Raw genomic sequence first — 20,710 nt, 5'->3', positions numbered from 1 at the left:
TTTCTTCCATCCATTTGTACTGTTATCAGTTCTTTTGCACCTCCGCTCCTTTAACAAGAAAGTAATATTTGCATTTTATCTTCGCTGATACAGGACCATTTTACAGTATTCCGGTTAAGAGAGCTAGTGGTAGTGGACGGGTTAAGGAAGGCTCTGTCTAACACTTTCAGCTCAGACGGTCATTTCTCGGCAGTATAAAATCGTTTGGATTAGCGAAATTAAAGATAACGATTACGTCCCCAGGTGAAATGGGATCAGTATCCATACCACACCTCACACATTCCTTACTGTACGGTATCAAACCATCGTCTTGGCTACTCATGCGTCATCCTGACATTAACCCACTTTATATAGATTTTTTTTTTTTTTCCAAAACTTCATCCACTTCAGAACGATCAAGCCTTTTTTTCATTACATTTTTGCCTCCTCCAGACGATTCTGCTAAACGTAGAGGACACCCCTCATATTCATGGAAATAAAGCTATGATGCAACCTCTTAGTTCGAAAAATCTCTCCAAAGTGGATTTTAATTAACCAGAAAGAGCAATACTATAGAATATAACGCGTCATGGCCAGTGGTCCTGGTCACTGAGATGTTACGAATGGAACGCAAGATTATTTTTTTTTTATTAATCCCATTCAATCCAAGGACGCACTTTCGATTATTTGCTACCACCAGACTATTCTCTTCAGCTTTGGAAAGGTCTGTGGTAGTGAGGAGGTTACTGAAATCTGTGTCCAGCCTCTCCGTTTCTAAAAATCTATCCTCACTTTAATATAATCTATCTATCTATCTATCTATAGCCCGACGCCCCAATCCCGCAAAGGGTGGCCGCACCCTTTGCGGGATTGGGGCGTCGGGCTATATATATATATATATATATATATATATATATATATATATATATATATATATATATATATATATATATAATCGCCAATAGTAAAGCCAAGAACACACACACACACACACACACGCACGCACACACACGCGCGCGTCATCTAATTGATAGTTAAGGTAAAGGTATGTGATTATGCCAGGTGGGTCCAGAATACTTTCACTGTCTATGACTGCGTGAATGATTTTTCAGAATTTGATCCAGAACAGCACTGGCTATTGATAAGCTTGCAACGTCAGATTACGAACCAGAACTGCATGGGCAATTGGTGGGAATGCAACATTATGCAACACCACACAACACCTCTAGTCATCACTCCTTCACAACACTCGGGTCACGCTCGGTCTTTGTTGAGGAAAGCTTAAAAATCCTACTAACTTTTACCACAATCTTTTCTGAGGCCGAGTTTTTATCTAGTACTCAAAGAAACACCGCTCTGATATAGACTACAAATTGTCTACGACCAGCACTGAGCACTGTACGACGAAGTAATCACATACAGTATATCCTTTTTACTCTTACTTGGCCTAAGCAGCCTTTCTCCATCATGAATGCTGAGGTTTAATAAAAGAAAAACATCAGAATATGATGCTCGTCACGAAGAAGCGCTATAGAAAAGATGTAGAGCCGTAGCATGATCTTTTGCCGCCACTCATATACATAAATGAGCTGCAAAAGCACGAAAATCTGGGCCTAGGTCAAGGTAAGCGAGGTATATTAATGGACAGGCAGTCTTCCCGCTTACCTCTTCTTTAGTTCCTTCGTTTATAAAGGCTCCAGAATTTTTGCATGCATCGGCCTGATCTCTTAATGGCGGCTTTCGACCTGCTTGATCTTTAGCAGCCTCTCTGTTCAGTTCCTTATCCCTGAGGTCGCACTCTGTGACCTCGTCCCAAGTCTTTTTCAGTCTGCCTTTCTCAGCTGTACCCTCAACGTTCAACCTTTCACTCTCCGAACCAACTGCCATGTACAATACCTTGACCTTTGGTGTATAGTTCTAAAAAACTATACGTATCCTCATTTGATGATCCAAAGCATTTCCACCAAGTCTGGTTAAAATCTTGGGAAAACGGTTCAAGTAATCCCACCTTTCACAACCGGAACTATTCTTACAACAGTTCCATCGGTGAGATAACTAGCACAATTTTTATCCTTCTTTAATCACATTTGGTGGAAGAGCTGAGGCGCAAACTAAGACCAAACCTAAAACAGGATAACCCCATCCCTCTCAGGATCTATGCCCATGCCCATTGGTTCCCTGCACACTGAATGCTAACCATGAAAGGTGGTTCAGGTACAGATTTTCTAAAATCTGATCATTTCACTTTTCTTGTTTATGGATGATGCTCCAGAGAAGATTAACAACTATTGGCAAACATCACTGTTACGGTTATGAAAGTTTACTTTAGTCGTGTAGAATACTGACAGAAAATTAGTGCTTCCCCTAACCAAAGAAAACGGATATTTATGGAGTAACGATTCTTCTTGGATGAAATTACCGAGAATGCCAAATACTATCATAGACATGGTTGTCTTTATGTTATACTTTATTAACTGTAATCTCAGTCACTCACGGCATTAATGAACTACACACGCCTTACTGAAAGCTAGTGTGGAGTGTGCATGCTTACCTAGGGCAATAATAAAGTTAATTTCACGCTTCTGACCCAAGGAAAATGAATTGGCTTTCCCTTTCCTCAAGCCATGACGCCCTTTGTTCACCACCACCATGTTTTGTTCCGTCATTTTACCCTCCGTAGCTATGGAAATTGGATGCCGTTATAAGAAACGAGGAGTGTGGTGGTGAAGGAGGAAGGAAAGTATCAACATTGCTGGGTCTCTTTGCATAAACTGGAATAGGACACACACACACACACACACACACACACACACACACACACACAGTATACTGTATATGCATTCTTTCTTTAGTTTCAGGTCTGCGGCACATGTTACTATTTGAGCCCGATTTCAAGAAAAGGAACAGGAATGGGAACCTAACCCAGTCTGCTTGGCCAAGTGTCTGTGCCCTTCTCCAGTTATAATAATAATAATCTAGTACATTATTTATAGCCCTTTCTCTTGCTGTTACTAGGCAATTGATTAAGCTTATAGAGAAAAGTCATCTAGCTAAAAATAATAAAATCTACGCTGAATAAAAACCTCTGGATAACGCATGAATCAAGCACACTCTAAAAATAATCATTCATTCATTGCCAGACGCCATGTATCCCAAATGGGGTGGCCAAGGCTTAGAGTTAATTGTTTTACAGGGAGGGGCACTAATCCTCCACCAACCCCACTTGACACGTAGGGAGAACGTTATGCCAACAGCAGCTGGTGTTCCCAGGCGGTCACCCATCCAAGTACTAACCAGATCCAACGTTGCTTAACTTCGCTGATCGGACGGGAAGCGGTATACTCAACGTGGTATGGCCGTTGGAGTATGGGATTAAGTCTCTTCACGTGATCCTTCCAAAATTGACTTCCTCACCGTTTGCTCCTTCCTCTGTCCCCTCCTCCTTGCTGATTGAATTGCAAGCTTCTTAACATTCAGAAGCTTCCTGTCTAATTAATCCTTTCAGTCCGATGGCTCAGTTTTATTCTTGGTACCCAGAGAAAGGAATGAAGTCAGTGATTGCACAGTGAGGCTGGAAGATGAAGAAATGGAAAATGTGAGTGCGTTTAAGTACTTGGGCAGTGTAATGAGTAAGGATGGGAGTTTGGAGGGTGAAGTGCTTGAAAGGGTACAACAAGGAAGAAAGGTTGCTGCTTCCTTGAATGCAGTGGTAAGAAATAGGGAAGTGAGCATATAAGTGAAAAAGTTACTACATGACAGCATTGTGATACCAACTCTAACGTATGGAAGTGAAGCTTGGACCTTGTTGGAGGGACAGAAGTCAAGAGCGAGAACAGTGGAAATGAGTTATTTGAGAGGAGCGTGTGGGGTCACATGGATAGGCTGACAAATGAGGAAGTGAAGGAGCGTTTGGTGTGGATGTGGATGTGATAGGAAGCGTTAGGAGAAACACACTGAAGTGGTTTGGCCATGTGGAGAGGATGGAGAATGAGAGACTGACGAGGAGAGTGTATGTGAGTGAGGTGGTGGGGGATGGGGAGGCCGAGGATGAGATGGAGGGATGGAGTGGAGAGGTATATGAGAGAGGTGGGTGTGAGCTGGGAGCAGGGCAGTAAAATGGCAGGAGACAGGGCGATATGCAGGCGATTTGTTTATGGCCACCCCGAACGGGATTAAGGCGTCTGACAGTAGATAGATAGACAGATAGACCCACAGGCGATTTTTTTCAGCTTAGGGGAGACTTTTCGAACTTACGATGCTTGGTATAATTTTTAATACATTCCCTTTGTGCTGAAGTTGAATAAAAATGCTGAATAAACTGTTTAAAGATTGTGGTAATAAAACGAAAAATAGGCCATCGGATGAAGGAAATTAATATCGATCCGCTTCTTTACGGTGAACAATGTGACAGTGAGCGATGACTTTCGATACTCACTGAAGCAAAATATGGAGTTCAATAACCTTTTCAGAATAATACGTGAGAGTTTCATGACCGTTCGGCTAAATAGTACATCGATATTACTAGCCGAAACTGCTAAGACCCAGTCAATAATTCGTTTACATTTATTTAACTCAACAAAATATTAGGGGTTAAAATGATTACGAATTTTGAAGGAACTAGTAATTGAAAATGATGTCTTCAAAAATTTTCACTACCTCTTCATCCATTTTTTAGATCATTTATGTAATTACCGAAACATACATACTTCATCTATAGTCTTCTCACCTTCATTCTTTTATTTCGGTGACGCCATTTTTATTTGTTTATTTATTTATGTAGTTATTTATTTTGTTTTTTATTTTTTCATCTGCTTACGACCTTCATTTTTTACAAGTAGAGCTTGGGACATAATATTCCTTTATATTTTTTCTCATCCGCCTCCAAGTTTCCTCTGGTGGCTAATATTCTTAAAATTAGAAAGGCTTGATACATTTCTCTAGCTACTGAGGATTTGTTTTGGTGCGTTGCGTCAGGGGGAAGAGTGATAGGCATACCCAAAGACCTTTTCTCGTCGGTTATGGAAGCTCACTAGCACCTCTTCCTTAAAGATTAGTTTTTGGATGTGGCTGGTTAATATCCTTTTCTACGTTATTTATGCAGAGTATTGAGACATCAGAAGGATTTATATATCACAGAATAGGACAGTAAAGTGTAACAAACAAAATAAATAACTTAGGAAACAGTGTTAGAGAGCTTACTTAACCGACGAGGGCTAAAGTACTTAAGTCAAGCAGATGCAGTAAAACAGTAAGCGAACTTTTGTCCTTGACTGCACAGTGTTTTCAAGGCATCTCGGCATGAACGGAACTTGAATTTGGCTTTTTGTTGTTTAGCTATCTTTGAGAATGATAGATTTTGCTGACTTGTAGCATTTGGTTCATTCTGTCTGTTAAATATCGTCTCACTGCTTTCCCTCACAGTTTTCCCCTTACCCTAGTGCTCCCGTTTCTCTGTCACTACTTTCCGACTCTTTCTTTCTTCGCTCTCTTCTTCCCTCTCATCTTCCCATTCCTTCTTCTTCCTGGGTGTTTTTTTATCTTTTATATTCCATCCAGGCTATTATTCCGAATGGCTTGGTGGGCAGGGGAGAGTCTTTCACTTAGTTTCCTCTCCCCAGCAGGCCTCTTATTTCCTCTCCCGTATAATGCAATCCCTGTTCTTCACAAATATCCCGTTCCTAATGTTCCCGTTTATTATTTCCTACTTGCTTCCTCTCCTCCTTCCCCTCTCCTTCTCCATTCCCTACTTTCCTCCACTTATTTCCTCCTCCCCCATTCCCTACTTGCCTTCCCTCCTCCTTCCCTCCTTCCCCATTCCCCACTTTCCTCTCCTTCTTCTCTCCGTCCTTCAAACAATCCCGTTACTCAGTGCTTCCCTATAATTACTCTGTCCACTACACCATCCTTCCTCCTTACCAACTTACCTACCTATCCACCTACCTACCTACCTACCTGCATCGTTAGAGTGGAGGTTGGCTACGCTCTGTTTACGTCAGTGATTTGCGTATAAGTACATTTTTGCGTATAGCCAAGGTCTTTACTCTCTCTCTCTCTCTCTCTCTCTCTCTCTCTCTCTCTCTCTCTCTCTCTCTCTCTCTCTCTCACACACACACACACACACACACACACACACACACACACACACACACATTTTTATAGATGGCAGGGATCTTTTTGCTCACTCGCTGACTCTGACTCACCGTCTTAATCCTGGTGTGTAAGTCGAGGTCTGCGTAATCAAGGTCTTTCTTATTTACCTTCTCACTCTCGCTTGTTCTCGCACCTACCTGTACGCGCGCGCACGCAGACGCACACACACACACACACACACACACACACACACACACACACACACACACACACACACACACACACACACACACACACACACACAAGACAATGGTGAAATAAATAGCTAAGGAAGAGGTGTTACAAATTCTAAGATAACAATAATATAACTAAGACTCTGACTTGACTCCTCTGCACGTCTCGTTACGTCTTCCAAGGCTATGACAATTCCTTACTCATTCTACCCAGTGTTTTGGTGGAAGCAGAGGGTGGAGGAGTGACTGCCTGAAGGTTAGACGGGATGGCCTGAAGGACGGCAGTTGATCTGGGATAAGATGGATAAGATGCAACCAAGACTTAGACAAGAATAATGTCAAGATCAATCACAGTGAAGAGGAAGGTAGAGGAGTATCAGCAATAAAAAGTAAGATGAGATTAAAGTCAAGATCAGTCAGAGTAAGGAGGAAGGTAGAGGAATATCTGCCTGAAAGTAAATCAGGTTGGAATTAAGGACTGCAGTTGAGCCAGGGTAAGGAAAATTGATATACTGCGACAAAGACTTACATGAGATCAGCAAGGTTAACGGGAGTAAGGTGGAAGAGAATTTGCTAGAAACCGAATTTTGGTGACATCGTGTGAAGGAGCCAAGTTAAGGAGGAAAGGTGTGTATTGGAAGGTGGATTGGGGTGGAATGGAGGACTGAACTGGGGAAATAAAGTTGTATTGGAGGGAAAACTGGGATGGAATGAAGGACTGCACTGAACCACAAGAAGGTGAAAGAAACTGCTGAAAGGTGAAAAAGAGATAGGATATTATTGTTCGTGTTCTTCTTTGGGTCTCAGGCTCATTAAGCATGATGGACTATAGGTATAAGAGAGAGAGAGAGAGAGAGAGAGAGAGAGAGAGAGAGAGAGAGAGAGAGAGAGAGAGAGAGAGAGAGAAGGGGGGGGGGATTACAAAAGTGGATGTTTACGTGTCTATCTTATCTTCATCCGTAACCACAACATTCATACAGTTCTGTTATGGTTACTGGAGACGCACATCTGAGGTGAAGCTAGTGATGACTGGATAAGAGGCAAAAAAATAAAGAAAAGAAGTCTAGATATAATGCAAATAGAAAATAGAAAAGGGAATTCCTACCTGGAGGGGGGGTAGTTCACTTGGAGAGATTTTTCTTTTCTTTTTTCCGTCATGAAAATATAGGTCTGGAATTTTGATCAGTCATGTATTTTTTTTTTCTTTTTTTTTTATAAGTCAGTGTCCTTTTACCATTAATCTCATCAGTCCCAAGACATCATTTTTGTTTTCTTTCTGCTTGTGCAAGACAATTTTATTCCATTTTAGGGAGACGTTCTGAAGTGAAGGTGTGAATGGAAAAAATACGAAACCTCTCCATTAAAAAAGGTAAATAATAATAATAATAATAATAATGACAATAATAATAATCTCTTCAAAACTGACAGACATTATTCGGCAGGAAAAATAACACAAAATGCTAATAATAATACGTCGTCGCACAAAACATTGATACCAGTTCCGTGCGGTAGATTTTACTTGTCACATTTTATTATTTGTGCTTTATCTTTCTTTGTTGCTGGATCCTGCCTTACCCCAGCATTTTGGTGCAAAGATGATGATGATGAAGGTGATGATGATGGGACTACTACTGGGATGATGATAATGATGATGATGGGAATTAATGTTGAGATGATACTGATGATGATACTGAATGACTCAATGTGTGTGGTTGTGAGTTTGCGCGTGCGTGTAAGTGCGTGTGCGTGTGCGTGCACGTATGAGCACATCTGGAAACAGAGAAAGGGAGAGGCACTAGCACACGGAAGCACCTCAAAACAAAGAACGCAAACATTTCCCCTACACCTCCCTCCAGCCACGCAAAAACTAAGGCGCTGTTCTTTTGCCCTCTCACCCTCCCTGCTTTACCTCCACGGGCTGTTACACTGACACTCCCCCCCCCCTTCCTTTCCCCCTCGTCCTCTTCCTTCATTCTCTTCCTTTTTCTCTTTCTCTTCTTCCCTTTCAGTGTGTGTGTGTGTGTGTGTGTGTGTGTGTGTTTTATGCTTCTAGTTTATAATTGTTGATCAGAGGCTTAATAGATCATAGAGTTCTGTGTTCTGTCTTTCCGATAGCATTTTCCATGTTCTTTCTAGCAATCATGGCGTTTTTCTGCTTATTTCCTGACAGCTATTATTCCAGAGGGTGTGGTGGGTGTGGGAGAGCCCTCGCCTTCTCTAGCTTTTTCCCACAGTTGCTGGTTCGTTCTTTAGTGTAATTAGTTCTACCCACGCAAACACCCTCATATCAGGCCAATGACCCCCATTAATCTGTACTTTCTATATGCACCTTCTTACTCCTCCCTTTCTTATTCTTTCCTTTTTACTTTCCTTCCGTCATCCAGTCTCTCCCCCTCTCTGTTTTTAATGTCTTTCCCTCCCTCTTCCTTTTCCTACCTTTCCTCCCCCCTACCCTCCATTCTCCTTCCTTTCTCCTTCTCTCTCCCTACATTGTCCCCTTGATCTTTTCTCTCTCTCCCTTTATCCCTGTTCCTTTATTTCTATCTCTTCTTTCCCTATCACTCAGTCTTTCCGTGCGTCCTCCCAAAACATCCTATTTCCTTTCCTCTTCCACTCTTTTCTTTCCATCCCTCCTTCCTCCCCCCTCTCCTCATTTCCCTCCATATCTCGCTCTTTTCATTCTACCCCCACCCTCCTCCTTTCCTTGGTTCCTTCCTCCCCTCTCTCTCTCAGTCTCTTCTTCTTTTCCCTACTTCTCTTTCATAGTTCCCTTCACCTCACTATTTTATGTCCATCCCCACCTCCTTGCTTCCATCTTTCCTTCTAATTATCCGTTTCTTCCTGTCTTCTTCCTTTTATCCTTCCCTTCCTCCCTCCAGCTCTCCTTTGCTCTCTCTTTCCGTTCGTACCCTTCCTCCTTCACCCTCCTCTTTCCACTTTTCTTCATCCTCTTTTCTCTCTCTCTTCCCCTCCCTTTCTCCTTTTCCTTCTTCCCCTCCTTTCACATTTCTCCCACTCTCCTTTACGCCTTTCCCTCCCTATGTTTCTTTCACTCTCCTTTTCAACCTCCCGCCCTTCATTTCTCACCCAGTCTCTCCCTCTCCCTTCTTTGTTTCTTTGTTTTCCTTCATCTTTCTTTCATTCTTTCCCTCCCTTTCTCATTTTCTCTCTTCCACACTCCCTCCCACTCTTTTTCCCTTCCTGCCTTCCCCTCTTTCTCTCCTTCCCCCATTCTTTCCCTCTTTCGCCTCTTTATTTCCTTCTCCACGTTCACCCTAATTCCCTCTTTCTTTCCCTTCTTCTCTCTTTCTCATCCTCCCTCTTCCTCTCCATCCTTCTCTCTTGCTCCCCCTCCCTTCCTTCCTCCTTCCCTCCCTACCTACCTCCCTTCCCCTTCCCCTCTTTTTCCCCATGTTTTGCTCCATCGCCCTGCTTCCGACATATGTAATTACACTGATGCTTTTTACTACTTCTTCTTGTTACTTCCTTGTTCTAGGGCTGTGTCTCTCTCTACATTGTCCCGCTTTGTCTCACCCCCCCCCTATCTCTCTCTCTCTCTCTCTCTCTCTCTCTCTCTCTCTCTCTCTGGTCTTCTCATTCCTTCTTTTTGTTTTCCTACCACCCTTTTCCCTTTTTCCCTCTTTCCTTTCATCTCTATCACCCACATACCCTGTCTGCCTCCTTTCTTGTCTCTCTTCCTTCCTTCCTCCGAACTGAACCACTTCTCTGTCCTTCCTACTCTCCCTTCTTCCCTCCCCCCTTTCATCCTCCTCCCCCTTCTCTTCTTCCCTCCTTCCTTTCTTCCTTCATTAGTCCCTTCTTCTATTCTTTCCTTCACTTCTTCCTGCTTTCCTTCCATTCTTTGCTCTCCTTCATATATTCCTTCTTTCCTTTGCCCTTACTTCCTCCCTTCCTCCATTCTTCCCCCTTCCTTTCCTTCCTTGCTTCCATTCTTTTCTTACCTCCTTACTCCTTCCCTCACTCTTTCACTCCCTTCCTACGTCTTTCCTTCTCTCCTTCCATCCCTCCCTTCCCTCCCTCCCTCTCTTCCTCCTTCCATCCCTCCATCTCTCCATTCCCTTCCTCCATCCCTCCTAATCCCAGTAAGGACAGGGCGTTTTTACTTGCACTGGCAGACTGAGAAATAGACTAGATTCCTTCAAGCACATCCCCGCCCCCTTCTCCTCCACTCCCTCCTTCACCCAGCTCCTTCATGTCCTTCTTTACACCTCCTTCATCATTCTTCACACCCCATCCGCTTCTCTCATCCACTCATCTATTCACACACAATCCTTTTTTTTTTTTTTTTTTTTTTTTTTTTTTTTACTTCTCTGCCTCTTCTTTATACCTCTAAACATTTTTCTCCTCCCCCCCTTCGCTCGATAGGTAGATAGATATACATCGATGTACTGTATATAGCGATCTGTTTATTTGTCTGTCTAGTATGTTACCTCATCTCTCAAGTCTATCCCTTCCTCCTTCACACCAACCTAATCAACACATTTACCTCCCTCACATACCCCTCATCCTCTTCCCTAACCTCTCCTACGCCTCCCATACCCCCCCTTCCCTTTGCCTCTTACTCCCTTACCTCTCCCCTCCCTCCCTCCCTTACTCCCTTACCCCTCCCCTTCCACTAACCACTTACTCCATCAACCCTTCCTCACCCACACATGCACTAGCCCCACTCCTTATTCCACTCCTCCTTTCACCCTCCTTTCCACTCCCTCACTCCTTTCCCCGCTTCTTTCCCCTCCGTCACTCCCTCTCCCCTCCCTCTCCTCACCCTGACTCTCTTACCCCTCCCTGACTCCCTCTCCTCACCCTGACTCTCTTACCCCTCCCTGACTCCCTCTCCCCTCCCTCATCCTCGTTGTCACCTCCCTCACCCCAACCCCACCTTCCTCATCCATTAACACCTTCATTCCCCTTCCTTTCTCCCTCATATCACCCCCCCCACACACACACCTATTTCTTTCTTTTATTTCTACCTTTCATGTACTTTCTTTAATTATCTGAAATGTTATCCCGGTGTACTGCAGGCTGAAGTTGTGATATTCCGTGAGTTTACCATCCTCTTCTGGGGGGTATGAAAAGGGAATTGAAAGACGTTCGTATAACCTGGCAGCGGAGTCTCCCGGGAATATCAGTGCCACCACATGAGGGCGTCCTTCTCTTGCTCCTGCTTGAGGAGTTTAGTGGCATAATAATAATAATAATAGTAGTAGTAGTAGTAGAAGTAGTAGTAGTAGTAGTAGTAGTAGCAGCAGCAGCAGTAATGGTAACAGATGTAGTAGTAGTAGGAGTCATCATCATCATCATCATCATCATTATCATCCCCTTTCACCTCCCACAGCTCCCTGTCCCCTTCTCCTCACGCCCCTTCCCTCACCGTCGTTCACACACACATGCACACACACGCACGCACGCGCACACCCTCAGTCATCTCTTGTCCTGTGCGTAGGGTGGAGGTATCTCAGCTGGGTGCGAGTGTGTATCCAGGTTACATTATCTGCTTCTTGATTTTAATTCCTGGTTATACATTGGCGTCGATAAAATTACGTTTATTTAAGACTGTACTAAGATTTCTTTTTGTAATTTCATTATCGTGAGAATTTTTCTATATTTGTTACCTTGGTGCATACATACATATTATTATTATTATTATTATTATTATTATTATTATTATTACTGTATCATCAGTGGCAGTAATAATAGTAGTAGTAGTAGTAGCAGCAACTTCAGCAGCAGAATTAGTAGTAGTACTGTTGTTGTTGCTGTTGCTATTATTATTATTATTATTATTATTACTACTACTACTACTACTACTACTACTACTGCTGCTGCTGCTGCTGCTGCTACTACTACTACTACTAATACTAATACTAATACTAATACTACCATTATTTCTCGATTATAATTCCAGCTCCAGCGGGCTGCTCGTGTCGAGATTGCTGCTCCGCGACACGTTCATTACATTTTCTTTGTGGAAATTTTCAGAAAGGTACCTCATACTATACTTCTAGTTAATTTGTACCTTTTCAGTGTTTCGTCCTGTGCTATTATTACATTACTAATCGTTGCTATTTTTCTACATCTTGACTATTCAGTGTTATTTTCCTTCCCTAGAAAACGGGGTAACCGAGTGACAGTATAGAAATGCATGGGATGTGAAAGATACCCGCGAATGACAGAGGTGAAAAGTGTAAACAGACTAACAACTAAAAGGTCAGAGTGGAGAAAGCTGGGGAGGTCTTTTCCTGCGGTGGGCTGATGATGATGATGATGATGATGATGATGATGATGATGATGATGATGATGTTTGTTTATTTCCTTTAATTATAAGAGGAGGTCCCAGCATTTCAAGGTCATTTCCTCATTGGGCAGGAAGTGTGTTATTTCCCACTTCGTACACTCCCGTCCGTGCTATATCATTTATTTGTTTTGCACTGTGGCTCCTATGGCTCATTCAGCTGAATAAAATCGTCTTATAAATTCCCCAGTTTGTATATTTTTGTCTGCCAAGTTGCCTGGTACTATGAAACCAATGTTGATGATGATGATGATGATGATGATGATATTGATTACTATTATTATTATTATTACTATTATCATTATTATTATTATTATTATTATTATTATTATTATTATTACACACACACACACACACACACACACACACACACACACACACACACACACACACACACACACACACACACACACACACACACACACACACACACACACACACACACACACACAAAATGTGTTTGTTATTGTCAATACACTGTACTGTATGATATTCCCCATACCCAGGGACTACAGCCGGCAAACTGTACCCAAGTGGCGGCATGTGAGTGAGTGAGTGGGGAGACTTGCAGCTGGTCCATCTGTCGGTGTGCTGTGGAGGCCAAATCAGGTGGTCCTATAACACAGCGTCTGTATCAGAGGTCAGGAACTTAGCTATATACACAGGCAGTCATATATGCAGGCTGGGGTGGGTCTTGTATTGCTCCTATCTTCCTCCTCGTGGTGATTCTCTTGTGTTGCAGGGACGGCTCAGTCAGAATTACCACTGTTATCCTGCATCATGTTTCTGCTTCCCATGACCCATTTCCTGATCTGCACTGCCTTTTTTTTATCGTTCTTTTTTTTTTTACATTGATTCATTATATGGTCATTTCAGCAGGCATGGACGTCACACTTCCACACCAGCATACTGAGCCGTCCTTGCAGCACACAAAGCATGTCAAGGGGTGCACAATATACTGACCACCTTACGCATTCAGGCACAGTGCACACACATTCATTCATACACACATTCTTAATTCATTCATTCTTGCGTGCAGTGATTCATCCATCCATTCTGACCAAACTTCCTCTCCAGTTGGGAAATTTCCATGGTGGGGAACATCATGCTTCAGTAATTTACTGTCATTATGTCTTCAGATTTTTTCTTTTATTTTGTTCTCTCATCGCCCTCTCCAGTTTCTATCTCAGAAATTTGCCTTTCGGTTTCACGTTCTGCGTGACTAACCTTTCATTTTCTATTGCTGTTTTCTTGCTCAGTATTCTCTCTCTCTCTCTCTCTCTCTCTCTCTCTCTCTCTCTCTCTCTCTCTCTCTCTCTCTCTATATATATATATATATATATATATATATATATATATATATATATATATATATATATATATATATATATATATATATATATATATATATATACACACTGTATTTCTCCCTCCATTTCATATCTTGTTATCCATTTTTTCTTCCTTCTCCTCACTTTCTTCTAACATACCTTACATTCATCCTCTGATAATTCATCCTTCCATCCAATATCCACCTGCCCATCCACTTAACCGTTTACCCATCCTTCTATCCATCCATCCATTCGTTTTTATGTTCTTCCATTTTTCCATCGATTCAGTCCTCTACCTTTCCATTTGTCCATCAGCCCACCCATCTATTCACATATCCTTCCATGAGTCCGTCTATCCATTCATCCAACCTTTCATCCTTTCATCCACTCACAAACCCACCCATCCACCCACCTACCCATTCATCCATCCATCCATTCATCCATCTATCCGCCCGTCCTTCCGTCCTTTCATTTACCCAGGTAGCCAGTCATCCTTCCTCCATTCCTAGTCACTCTGTCTATTTAGCAACACTCTGTCTCTGCCTGTTTCTCTCTCTCTCGGCCTGTCTTTCCATCTGCTTATCTTTTTATCTGTCAGTCAGTCTGTTTGTGTGTCTGTCTGTCTTATTAATCCTTCCACTGCAAGGATCTCTGTCTAATTTTATTTAAATAACATTCATTTTTCTGTCGTCCCTACACGTCTTCCAAAGCCCTTCGCCACATCTACTTTCTCTCTCCACTTCCACTTTCATCCCCACATCCACCCGTCCTCCCTGAATTTAGATCTCTCATGTTTATTTCCCCTCCTTGCATCCATTTTTGAGCCTGCGGTGGTCGGGTCGGTAACGCGTGCTTCTACCTTTCCAGCCAGGGGCAGACATGAAAGAGGAAGCGAACATTTAATGCGTTCTCATAGGCAGAGTACACACCCTGCTGAAATTTCTCCAGTGACACAGATTCACAAGCAGACACAGACACTCCATCGCAAATTCCAACACACACATTTCTCGCTCTATGCCTCCCAAAGCTTTCCACACCTACACAGGGTGGGAACAATTTCTCAGGTGACAGGGAAATGATTAGACCCTACGGTTCAATTGCCTTTCACGACACATAAAATAACTTGGACGTGTATAGGTGAGCTGCCCATCCTAGTTAGGTGTATGCATGTCTTCCGCTTTTCGGTTTGTTAGCCACAGTACAGTCAACAAAAAAATAAAATAAAATAAAATAAAATAATCGCACACCTGGGTTCGATGGATGTGAAAATGAGCGAGTTTTACAGACGCACATAAATCTGTTAACATGTTGCCTCAAATAATTAACCACCCAGTATAGGACGATTTATGCAATTTCGAGTCCCAATGATTACCAAGGACAGTATTTGCACGTATAATCACAGGGTGCCCCATATACCACATAGCATGGTCCGTGTTTCAGAATGATACGTGCGGTAAGATGGACGATACCTTTTTTTTTTTCTTTTTTTCTTTTTTTCGTGACCGTACTTCCGTTCTCCTAGACCACTTCCCTCCATCACAACAAAATTCCTCACCCCATCAGTTTATTTTCCTTTCTCTCTAGTCACGTTTTCACCCTAATCTATTTCTTCCGCACCTCTCCTCTCATCACATCCATCACAGGAAAATGCATCACCCCATCTCTTTATTCTCCCCCCCCCATCGATCCACTTCTCCCCTGATCTATTTCTCCCACATCCCCCCTTCCCCTCATCACATCCATTTCTCCTTCCCTCCCAAAATTACTTTCTCAGTCTTGAATTTTCCCTCTTCTTATTCATTTTCCTTCACCACTTCCCATTACTCTGGTCAATTTCCCCTCTCCCCATTTGATTTCCCCCATTCTTCCACACCCATTTACTCTCTCCACGTCGGTTTTCCCCCTCTACACATCCACTTCTCTTCCCCCACACCTTTTCCTCCACCTTTATCCCTCCCCCACATTTACCGTTCCCCCTGTTCCCCCACCTTTTCCCCTCCCCACATCTATTTTCCCCATCTCCACATCCACTCCCCTCCATTTCCCTAAATCATTTCCACTCCAGAGGTCATATTAGCGGGGGAATTTGTATGACATATTGGCTGGTCTTTCGGAAAATCTGTGAAATCTCTTTTGGCGAAATTCAGATCGTCTGACTGCTCCCTGACCGAACCTCAGATGGAGCTCGCCTCCTTTCAGACAGCAGATCACTCCATTCATCCGGCAAACCGACCATTTATTGAAGGTTTTATTCATTGATTCACTTAAACATCCAAATATTTCTCCATTTGTCGTACAACCCTCCCACTAACTTCTTCATCAGTTCACACTCCTTCAGAAATATATGTAAATAAAAATCACTTCAACTTCTTATCCCATTTACTATTCTTCACGTCTTTCTATACATTGTTCTTTCATTTTCTCCTGTCTTGCTCACTTTCCTCATTCCTTCTTTTATTCCTACCTTCCTTCCTTCCTTCCCTCCATCCAGCCTCCTCTTCTACGTCTCTTTGTCCTTTCTTCTTTCTCCGTCCTTTGTTTTCCTTCTTCCATCTTTCCTTCCTTACCTCTGTCCTTCCCTCCTTCCTCTGTCATTCCCTTCCTCCCTTTCTTTGTCCTTCCCTCAAAACTTCTCTCCATCTAACCCCCTCCTTAAAGTGACCACTGGCATATATCCTGCTCCCCCTTCTTCACTTCTCCCTCCCTCCTTCTCCTTTCCTTCCTCACTTCTTCTCCTTCATGTCTTTTCCTCCGTTTCTTCTTTCTCCCTCCTTCCTTTTTTCTTTCTCTTAAACTTATTCTATTCTGTCCCTCTCTCTCTCTCCTTTTGCTCTTCCCTTCCATTTCTTGCTTCTCCTCTCTCCTCTCCTCCCTTCCAGTCCCCTACCCATAAGCATTTCTTCTTTCCACCCTCTCCTCTTCCCAGCTGCACCTTTTTTTTTCTCTCTTTATCTTTCGTTCCCTCTCCCCATTTTTCCTCCTCGCCTCTCTTCCCCTCACCGCTCTCCTTCTTTCCTCTCCCTGTTACCCCTTTTCTCCTCATTCTTTCCTCTTTCCTTCCCATCACTTCCTTCTCCTTCCTTCTCCACCTCTTCGTCCTCTGCTTGTCCTTTTCTCTTACTTCCTATAAGTTCCTTCCTCCTACTCTCCTTCCCAACTTCAGATCCTCATCGTCTCCTCTTCTTTTTTCTTTCTTCTTCCCTTCTCTTTCTTCTTGTCTTTTTTTCCATTTTTTTTTCTTCTCCCCGTCTCCCTCCTCTCGTCCTTCACCCACCAACGCTTCCGGGACAGAGGAAGTGAGGGTTAGTCGAGCGTTAAAAAAAAAAATAATAATAATAAAAAAAAAAGGAAGAAGTCTGTATATTCTGTGGAACTCACTGGTCGAGGCTTACGACCGTCTAAGATGCGGGAATGTATAGGGGAAGGGGAAAACTTTACTGCATTTTAATTATAGTTTCTTACAACATTATCATCATCATCATCGTTATCATGGATGTCATCATCACTTTCATTATCAGTGTCATCATCATCACTGTTATCGTGGCTGTCATCATCACTGTTATCGTGGCTGTCATCATCACTGTCATCGTCATCTTCAGCAGCAGCAGCAGCAACACAAGTTGAAGCAGCAGCAACCACAGCAACATTATTATTTTCTTGAGGATCATTGTCACCTTTATCACAATTTACCACCTTCATTGTCGTTGCCATCATCATCATCGGCAGCAACATCACCATTATCATTATTACAATACTAATACTACTAATAATAATAATAATAATTATTATTATTAATATTATTATTATTATTATAGTCACTTTTTTCCTTCAAGCGACGATTATATACTGTATATGTTTTCGCTACTTCAGTGTGTGTGTGTGTGTGTGTGTGTGTGTGTGTGTGTGTGTGTGAGAGAGAGAGAGAGAGAGAGAGAGAGAGAGAGAGTCGTAAGTGGGGGAGTGCAAAGTGCCTTCAAGTGAAAGAGTGTGTGAGTCAAATTTTAAGAACCGTTCAGCTCGAGATGCCTGAACACCCGAGGTCTGAAAGACTGAAGGTCGTAAGCAGGGGGATAGGTGGCATGAAGAGATAGCACAGTGCCACATTTAACCAAATATCTGCAATCGCGGTCAAAGTACTGATCCACTTTTTGTCGATAAGTGAAGCGAGAGTGAACGATCACTTTTGAAACTCAGTTAACTGATCTTCGAAGCCTAGCAGATTTTTTCAGATTATTGTGTTACAGTTTCATAATTCTTCGACTGAAAAAATGTGTAGTAATTTTTTTATCCACAAGTGTACAATCGCGGACAAAAGTATCATTACGTTTATTAGTCGAACGATTATAAAACTTCCAAAGTATTCTGAAAAAGTTTGTTAGGCTTCGAAGGTCAGGTCACTGAGTTTTGAGAGTTTTCGTTCATTGTCTCGCTATTTATTGTTTTTAAGTGGTTCAGTATTTATGTCCGCTGCTGCACCTTTAAGAGTAGGAGCACAGGTTCATTATTCGAGAGAGAGAGAGAGAGAGAGAGAGAGGTGATGGAGGGAAGGATGAGAGGGCACCGGTAATAAAACTTTAACCTCATCAAGTCGATTACTTTTTCATCATCATCATCATCCGGACCTCCTTTCCCACCCAAGGGAAATATAATTTCTGAAAGGAGCTCCAGTAGTGAAAGGGTTAATGAAAGCTAATATCAAACCCCTCCAGTTCGAAAAATCCCTCCTCAGGTTCAAGAAGTCACATTTTTTTGTATATTTTCCATGGCATTAAATTCTGCACCTTGCCGTCTCTTATTTTTTAATGATTCATGTTCACCTTAGTCACGTTTGCATTATGTTTAGATTTCGATGCTCTGAGGCAAATGTAGTGTAGTGTTTTGTTTAGATATGAGGCGTCCCCGGCGTATGAGTGACGTGTGTGTTTTGCAGATGAATTTCGTGTGTATGGACGTATTTGATATAAAATACTAATTCCATAAGACTTTGGTCAGCTAAGAGAAATTCACGCATATAATGGTTAACAGCTTTATCAGTAAATAATTACTATCTATCTATTGCCAGACGCCTCAATCCCGTTCGGAGTGGCCACAAACAAATCGCCTCCACGTCGCCCTGTCCCCCGCCATTTCATAGCCCCGCTCCCAACTTTTTTTTTTTTTTTCCGGCCTATCAACCATTGGGGCCGAAGCCCCTGGTTATTAAGGCCGTGTATATATATATATATATATATATATATATATATATATATATATATATATATATATATATATATATATGTATATACATTTAAACATATATACATATATATACAAACATATATATATACATACATACACACACACACACACACACACACTTCCATGCATACATACAGACACACTTTCATGCAAACGTACATATATATATATAATAATTTTAATCTTATTTATTTTTATTTTTTTTTTGTATTTTTATTTTTTTAAATTTTTTCTTGGTTTTATATTTTTTATACCTTATATTATAAAGGAAAACTAATCTAAAGACCCTAAAACTAATCACCTAACAGACAAATCGCTAACCTATACTAAATCCTACAGAGACAAATAGCTAGACCTACACTAATGGTAAAAATACCTCGACTAACTGAACACCATCGACTGCAGATATGTAATGCCTTTCTACATTACATACCTGCACTCATCACCTGTTGACTGTCAGTCGAGGCACAACCTAATATAGGGGACATCAATATATGAAAGGGAACCAGACGAGTCAGGAACATTTCCATATACGTCAGCTGTCGTCCCTAATTAGAATAACTTAAGCAAGATAATATAATGTATTTACATAATTTGTACAAAAAGTGAAGAACCTCGCCCAGCAGACGCTCCCAACTCACACCGCCCTCTCTTATATACCTCTCCACCCCATCCCTCCATCTCATCCTCTGCCTCCCCCTCCCTCTTCCCCCCCTCCACCTCACTCACATACACTCTCTTCTTCAGTCTTTCGCCCTCCATCCTCTCCACATGGCCAAACCGCCTCAGTGTATTCCTCATAACGCTTCCTATCACATCCGCATCCACACCACAACGCTCCTTTATATCCTCATTTGTCAGCCTGTCTCTTCACGTGACTCCACAGGCTCCTGATAAATAACGCAAATAAATAAATAGCTGCAAAAATAGATGGGTAAATAAATATATCTAAAATACTATAGCAGTACCCGTGTGTGTGTGTGTGTGTGTGTGTGTGTGTGTGATGTGTGTGTGTGTGTGTGTTTTGGGCAGCCGAAACTACACATTCAAATCGCAACAAAATTAGCACAGAAATTGCAAATAAATTGCTGATGTGAAAAAACTTGGTCCCCTCACGATTGAAAAACTTTTACTATATTTAATAAGCGATCACATTTTGACCAAAAAACGCTGCTCCTGGCTCCCGGCATAGGATCTCCGTAGAATTTTTTGCCCACAGGTACAACTAAAGTATTTCGGACTTGCGTTCGGACAACTTGGATTCCATTCCCGAAGCTGCAAATAACACGATCAGTTGGTTAGCTGCAAAAAAATCCAAGTGACAACTTTACACTAGAACAGCATATAAACGCGAGAGCCCTCTGCAGGAGCAAGTACGAGGAGCCCGAAGGGCCCACGAGCACTTGTAAGTAACTACTTTTGTTAGACGCCTAATTCCAAAGTTAACCCGAGACGTTCGTCCCACATACACACACCTTCATGTTTCTTTTATCACATCTCGTCTCCGGTCCAGTAACTAATGTTCT

The 20,710-nt window shown here is 42.1% G+C and overlaps 1 non-coding gene across 1 annotated transcript; it reads right to left on the bottom strand.

Annotated features, from left to right (window-relative positions):
- Positions 1-3,224: 3,224 nt before the first annotated feature.
- Positions 3,225-3,343, bottom strand: LOC145399935 (5S ribosomal RNA). The gene has a single exon (XR_013897381.1). It is a non-coding gene; the product is annotated as a 5S ribosomal RNA (ribosomal RNA).
- Between the last annotated feature and the right edge of the window lie 17,367 nt (positions 3,344-20,710).

Source organism: Coenobita brevimanus, chromosome 50 (genome assembly GCF_032717465.1).
Source record: "Coenobita brevimanus isolate Jiangsu-jjx chromosome 50, ASM3271746v2, whole genome shotgun sequence".
Taxonomy (NCBI): domain Eukaryota; kingdom Metazoa; phylum Arthropoda; class Malacostraca; order Decapoda; family Coenobitidae; genus Coenobita; species Coenobita brevimanus.
The sequence above is the reverse complement of the archived record's forward strand: the minus strand, read 5'-3'. Positions and strand labels throughout refer to the sequence as shown.